This window comes from Gadus macrocephalus, chromosome 20 (genome assembly GCF_031168955.1).
Source record: "Gadus macrocephalus chromosome 20, ASM3116895v1".
In the NCBI taxonomy this organism is placed as follows: Eukaryota; Metazoa; Chordata; class Actinopteri; order Gadiformes; family Gadidae; genus Gadus; species Gadus macrocephalus.
The window spans coordinates 21,727,019-21,734,518 of record NC_082401.1 but is presented as its reverse complement, the minus strand read 5'-3'; the positions used below and the strand labels follow the sequence as shown (position 1 = coordinate 21,734,518).

The 7,500-nt window shown below is 45.1% G+C and overlaps 1 long non-coding RNA gene across 1 annotated transcript in view; it reads right to left on the bottom strand.

The window, feature by feature from the left end:
- Nucleotides 1-3,583: 3,583 nt before the first annotated feature.
- LOC132448627 (uncharacterized) overlaps nt 3,584-7,500 on the bottom strand; it is a 22,820-nt gene continuing 18,903 nt past the window's right edge. The window contains exon 3 of the long non-coding RNA XR_009523397.1: nt 3,584-7,138. This is a non-coding gene — a long non-coding RNA (uncharacterized LOC132448627). The remainder of the gene's footprint in view (nt 7,139-7,500) is intronic.

Sequence of the window (7,500 nt, the reverse complement as noted above, 5' to 3'; positions counted from 1 at the left end):
GCGCAGCTATACATCATCGTCTTCTCCTATAGGACTCATTTTATTCTGTGAATATTCAAACCATGATCTCACGTCCGTCCCGACACGCTCCAGAGCTTTGGGCTTCCTTGTCAACGTCGCACACTTAAACCGAATGACCTTTGTTAACGATTGTAGCGAAGTGTGTGTCTGTTTGTGTGTTCATGTGTGCATGCATCTGTCCATGTGTGTGTGTGTGTGTGTGTGTGTGTGTGTGTGTGTGTGTGTGTGTGTGTGTGTGTGTGTGTGTGTGTGTGTGTGTGTGTGTGTGTATGTATTTGCGTCCGCGTGCGTTTGTGTGTGCGTGCACATATATATGTGTGTGTTTGTCTGTGTGCATCTGAAAGTGTGTGTGTTTGTGTGTGCACGAGAAAGTACTTGTGAGCGTGCACCCGTGTTCATGCGTGTGTGGGTGAGAGACAGAGACAGACAAAGAGAGGGGGATTGAGTGTGGGATAGAGAGAGAGAGAGAGAGAGAGATAGTCAAAGAGCGAGAGAGAGATCCTCCGGCGGTTCCATCCATCTGCCGGGGACACTGACAAGGTCCATGTATCACTTAGTCCCGCAGCTGTCAGGCCTCGGCCCGTCACCGCGAGGCGGCTGCAAGACGAACGGTCGTCCTAATCTCACATTTTGTGCTGCCCTAATAGCTTAAAGCAACAGGCGGTCGCGCCCCGCACAGCCGGCCTCCCACCGCCCGGGAGACACCGGGGCGCTGCGCTGCGCTCAGCCCCCGGGGGGGCCGTCGGCGAGGATTGGTTGTGTTTGTTTATTACAGGGCGAACAACAAGGTGGTCCCTGCGTCTAACGCGAGGCAAAACCCCCCTTCTGTAAGGAGGGTTTGTTGCCTTGTGCAGATGGCCCGCATCCCACAACACTTGAATGTAATTGGATGTACCGTGTTCGCTCGTGTTACACCCGTTATCCCATTATGCACCGATTCATTCCATTGTAGAAGGGTGGAGAAAAAAAACGTTAATCGGCACAGAATCACCACGAGATCGGAAACTAAGCCGAAGCTCTCGATCTCGTGCCCATCAAATTCAAAACGGTTGAAGAGACATCCCGCCCACGTTTTGTCTTCTCGTTGTTAATGTGTCGCGCTACAGATGCTGAATGCGCACGTCCTATTCTGTTCTGTTAGAACATACGGAAGAATAGCATGATGAGCAAAGCTGCTGACGGAGGCAGATGATTTATTCATGGGACTCTTTAATGGCATGGCCTGTTTGATGAGCTGTCCCTTTAACACTGATCGCCGCCGGTAGAAAAGCCGCCTCTCCACATGACAAAAAAATCAACTCAACTAAATGTTGATGTGATTCTTCTAGAACACAAGGACCCTAATTATTTAGTGCTCCGACCAACCTGGCGGGGTGTCTGCTGCAGCCAGATGTTCTGCTTTCTCCGGGCTAACGGCATGCAGGCGTGCAGCCTCGTCACTGTTCAGATGCTTTATGGATGCGTACAAAGCCATGCAAGGTCAGGTCTAAAAATGTTCTTTATTGGGGGGGTCTATTTTAAGTTATTGGCAGTAAATTATTTAATCCAACAAACGTTTGAGGCCGACCTGAATGCAGCAGTGTTTCATTGTCGCTGTTATGGAAGGGGCTGGCTTACAGTGTAGCTCCTGCTGAGAATAATGGTTACATACCATCATGAATCAGCTAAATAAATATTATGCAATTATTTGTATAATTGCAATAATTATACAAATAAGCAAAGCTCATTTTAAACATAACTTCAATACATGTGGTGCGTGCACAGAAGGTTTTCAAACATTTTGAAGAATCACCACTTACCTCTCTTCAAGGCGGAGGTTGTACCATGTATGACGCCTCATGTCCATGGCCTCGTATACATGCAGCGGAGAACCAGAAACAACCAACCCGAGGACTCACTGGAGGAATATCTATCTATCACTTAACGTTGACATAACTGGGCTTTTCTAAATAGGGCCTTGGCGGTCTGTGGATTAGCCGTCCCTTGTAAGTTACCTTACGGGCATCTAAAAGCTCATGTTATGGACTCTGTAGGTTCAAATGGCTCATTACAGGACCTCCTGACTCATTAGGTGAACAGACCACAGTTTGATCTGATAAATGATCGGCAGAACAAGGAAGGGCAGAGGAGCAGGTGATGCAACCCAGCCCCTGAGAGATGTGTGTTAATTGCTCAGGGATAGAGGTGGAAAATAACCCACTCAGAGTGAGAGCAGAGTGCGAATAAAACACACCTAAAGGACTCAACTTAAAGAGCAACTGGCAGGCTGTCATCGCCAGTTTACAGCTGGACTCTAGATTCAAGATTCTAGAATTAAATAAATATATAGTCAAATTGTGTTCATTGTCTATATAACTGTCTGGTTATAACAATGGATGCATGTAGGGCTGTCTGCTCTGCTTGATTTTTCAGTTTAGACAATGGCTCCTAACGAAAAAGAGCTTGAAGAAGAACGTTTTGTGTCACAGCTTCCACTTGTCTCCATTGACATTCAAGACAGGTTTTGATCAACTTTCTTCGTGTCCTTTTCAGATGGATGATTCCTGTTGTGATTTGCCTGTCCACCCAGCTCCCCTCTCTGCTCCATTATTAAAGGCTTCTGTCAGCTTGGCTTATCTGCAGTCAGCATCTGCCAGCCTATCAGAGTGCAGGATTTCCTTTTTGTGTCAAGATTGTTATAGGCTGCTTGTAACACACTTTCCCTGCCTTGAATCTCAAGGTGAGCGCTTCCTACATCAGGGAAATCATTTACAAAATCCACTGTTCTCTTTGAATAAATTTGAATAAAAAATAAAGAGTACTATTTTTTTTAATCGCCTCATGAATCACAATATAAATGCAAGCTCATTTGTGGAAACTTTGTAAACGACTCTCAACAGGCACTGGCGAGTTCAACACTCAACGCTGCATAAAAGTTCAGCCATGTCTGGAAACATAAAAGAGAGCCTGTCGAAAGATGATTAAAAATATGAGAGCTTTAATGATATTTTAATATGGTTGCATTGTTTCTGATTACAGATAAAGGCTAATTCATTAGCGGGGTGCAACATAGATAATTGATGATGCCAGCACAATGTCAGTGAACATCAGAGGAGGAGAGCGACATGGGGTCATGGTGAATCTCTAAGCCAGCAGCATACAGATGGTTGAGGTCGAAAGGACAAAATTAAAGTAAAAAAACAAGTTTGCCTTCAAAGGAATCCTTTGGTCTTGGCAAAAATAAAATCGACTTATTTTGAACCGCCTGCTTTGATATTTCTTTTGGCATTTTTTTGTTAATATTTTTTTCTTGACGCTGGCCATCCTGCATGTCTTTGCTCGCATAATCTCCACACGGCGATACTTACTGTACTTACAGCAATCCTACAACACACTTGTCTGGCACTTTGTTCTCTGTGAACAGACGTAGCCTCTGGCAATATAAGCTTGTGTGCGATCCTTCCGCTAATCCTGAAATGACGATGTGTGAATAATGTGTTGGTGAGGCTGTTCTAGAAGCTGGTTACCATAATACAGATTCTGGGCTGGATGGACTGTGTCTTTAAAATAAGAAGACAAAAGGTGGCACAATGATATGTTTATTGAGACTTTGGAAATAGAAAAGGTGTCGGCTGCCGCTGGGATCTCACAGCCAATGACAAATAAGAAACATTGACACGATCCTCCAACTTACGCCAAGACATGTATTCACTCACACACACACACACACACACACACACACACACACACACACACACACACACACACACACACACACACACACACACACACACACAAACACATGTGCAAGCACACAAAAACACACGCACACAAATGTGAGCACACACATGCATACATACACACACACACATGCATACATACACACACACACACACACACACACACACATACATTTGCAAGCAAGCACACACACAAATAAACACATGTGCAAGCACACACACAAACACAAACACAGGCACACACAAATGTGAGCATACACATGCATGCACACACACACACACACACACACACACACACACACACACACACACACACACACACACACACACACACAAACACACACACACACACACACACACACACACACACACACACACACACACACACACACACACACACACACACACACACACAAACAGATACATCCAAAAACACACAAGCACATGTATCTGCCCCCCTTTAGTCAAATGAGAGAGGAAATGACAGCAATGCAAAGGACCCAAACAGTACAACAGTTTCTAGAAGTTAATCTCTACAGGTTACATGGAAAATTCACAGTTACACGTGGAGCGGCCAGGGGATCTTACGCACGGCAAAAGGCAATAACACGTATTGCGACAGCAAAAAACTCTTAAACATTTGTTAAAAAAACAAACATTTGCAGCACATTTCTTCATATTTTAGAGGGCCTAGGTAGACTGAAGGTTTACACCAGAGATGAGGCTGACATCATCATCATTATCATCATCGTCATCTTCCTATTCCCCCTCTAAAGAAATTCAATACCACAACAAGAGAAACCAAAAGGTCAAAGGTGCATGTTTAGCCTTGAATGGGAAAGGAAGATGGCCGTACGTTCACACGTGGTTGTGGATGTTTGGTCCCCATGCCGGCCATCAGAGACTCAGTTCATCTATTTCCTGCATTTTTGTGATACCTTTAGATTTCTTATACACATAAACATTTCTTATTCATGGGACGTCAGGACGGACACATTTAATATAAATGCGGTCCGATGCCGGTCGGGAGAACACACTCATTCGCATTATCACAGTCAATCAATTGCGGCATATTTGAAACAACTATAGCTCAGTATTATTCTTTTCCATTTTTTTTGTCCTTGTCAAATATGTATTTACACCTTCTTCTTGTTTATGATTCAGCAACCTTGCCCTGCTATCTGCGTCAATAAACTTAGCCTGGAAGATCTGTGGGGTACTAACTTCTCTGGCTTTGCCTTTGTTTTTATCACCAGTCATTGATGCTGGTTCGTGTGGACCGTTTAACACAGTTTGTTTTCTGTTTTGTTGATGTATTCCTGTTATTCCCTATTTACAGCCGTGCCCTCACAGTAAAAAGCCCAGGCAGGCACGGAGAAGTCAGTACAACACAGGAATGTGTTGGAGGAATGAGTCCATGATAAATGCCATATATTTTGACAATATTTGCAATTACTAAGGTGCAGTGTTTAATCGAACAGAAGAGAAGCCGAATCATTGATCTAACGTGATGACTTGAATAAGTCCCCTGCTGAAACTCTTTCATTCTTGTCCTATAACCATGTTTAAAGTGGTATGTAGTTAATGCATTTAACCGCAATTTCCATTTCATCTTTGCTGCACTACCATTTGAATAATCGGTCACAGTAGTACTATTGCTTCGCAATGGCTAAATTACGGTACGAGAAACCAGAAGTTGGCTATTCAACAATTTCACACGTTGACACCATTAATTCATCGAGCATAGGCGCGCTCATTTTAGTTTCAGTGTATTTTTCACAGGAAAAATGGTTTTTCACAGTGGAGATGCAATATTTTAGCAATGTACGGGAGTGCCCATATGTGTGTGTGTGTGTGTGTGTGTGTGTGTGTGTGTGTGTGTGTGTGTGTGTGTGTGTGTGTGTGTGTGTGTGTGTGTGTGTGTGTGTGTGTGTGTGTGTGTGTGTGTGTTGGGTTATTATTCGAGACCTGTATTCAAGATTAGTGAAGTATGTGATTATAGTTTGCTGCAGCAGGGCTGCAGTAATCCTAGTGCCTGGATATCCTGCCTCCAGTGTGCCTTTTTATGTTTTATGTAAATTCTGTTTGTGTTTTTTGTTGTTCTTATGAGACCGAAACGAATACAATTAAACCCAGAACAAAAGAGCTCTTTCTTCTTCCTGTCTCACTCTTCCTCTGCACACACTGGCCCATCAGCATCCTTCCTTATTGTGCTATTAATAAACATCAATTCAATCCGGCACCATGAATTGCTAATCGCTAATTCATAAGCATAAAACACGCACACGCACGCACGCACGCAACCACACACATGCACAAACCACTGTTGACACAGAAAATAGGGACGGGGATTAGGATTCAGCACAGAAGGTAACAACGACAGCCATTCATACGTTGTCAACTCCACCCCTTTTTGTTTGTGGTCTGAAATCACAAAGCCAGAAACTAAACTGCTCCAGAGTGGGGGAGGCCAAATCGTAGATTCCCAAAGTTCTCTCAGGACGAAGTCTGGCATGTGCCATGCTTGCGGGAGAAGCTATTTTTTATTGAGGGGGGGGGGGGGGGGGTTAACCTCAATCTTTCATCTTCACTGTGGATGTCATCGAGACGAGAGGCGGGGTGCTCTGACAGGAGACAGATACCGTATCAGTACCTCCGCATGACGCCGTGGACGTCATCGAGGGCTCGTTCCCAACCAGTGGGTTTTAAAAGAATTCAACTGGAAGGGCAAATAATAAAATCGAATCATCATTTTGAATGTATTCATTGGTGGGCGTGTGTGTGTAACTGAATTATATGGACGTGCGTGTGTGTGTGTGTGTGTGTGTGTGTGTGTGTGTGTGTGTGTGTGTGTGTGTGGACGTGCGTGTGTGTGTGTGTGTGTGTGTGTGTGTGTGTCTGTGTGTGTGTGCATGTGTGTGCATGCTCACAGTGTGGGGAAAAAAAACACAGCTACCAAAACCGACAACATGTTCACTTGGCCGTTCGTCAATCCTCTAGTAATGGCCGGACAGGCGGGCTGTTGGATAGTTTGGCTGTAGGAGCTATGGAGCAGCAACAACCCTGACCAGTTGTAAAACAGGGAGGGATATTAGTGGCATGGATGGAATGAATGAATCATGTGGGGCGTTCTACTTCTTCTTCTCCGGTCTACTTTTGGCTCCGCTGGCTGGTTGTGTTTACGCTCCCATGTCCGTCAGGCACCGCAGTGTTATTTGCGGCCAGCCTTTCCGAGGCTCAGGAGGGGGGCGGAGGGCAGTGATGTCATCGCCCTGACCTGGCCAGGCGGGCTGGCCGTGCCCCCAATCCCCCAAAGCCCGCGCTGAACTGCCGTGGCTCCTCGCGAGAAGGGAGAAAGGGCCATGGACTCCAAGATCCAGGAACCGTCCGAACGGGGTCTGTGGCAGAGAGAGCTAACGGTAAAGAGAGAGTAAGAGAGAGAGAGAGAGAGAGAGAGAGATAACGATGAAGAGAGAGAGAGAGATAACGATGAAGAGAGAGAGAGAGAGAGAGAGAGAGAGAGAGAGAGAGAGAGAAGGAGAGAGAGAGAGAGAGAGAGAAAGAGAGATAACGATGAGAAGAGAGAGAGATAACGATGAAGAGAGAGAGAGAGAGAGAGAGAGAGAGGAGAGAGAGAGAGAGAGAGAGAGAGAGAGAGAGAGAGAGAGATAACGATGAAGAGAGAGTGAAAGAGAGAGAGAGAGAGAGAGAGAGAGAGAGAGAGAGAGAGAGAGAGAGAGATAATGTATGAAGAGAGAGT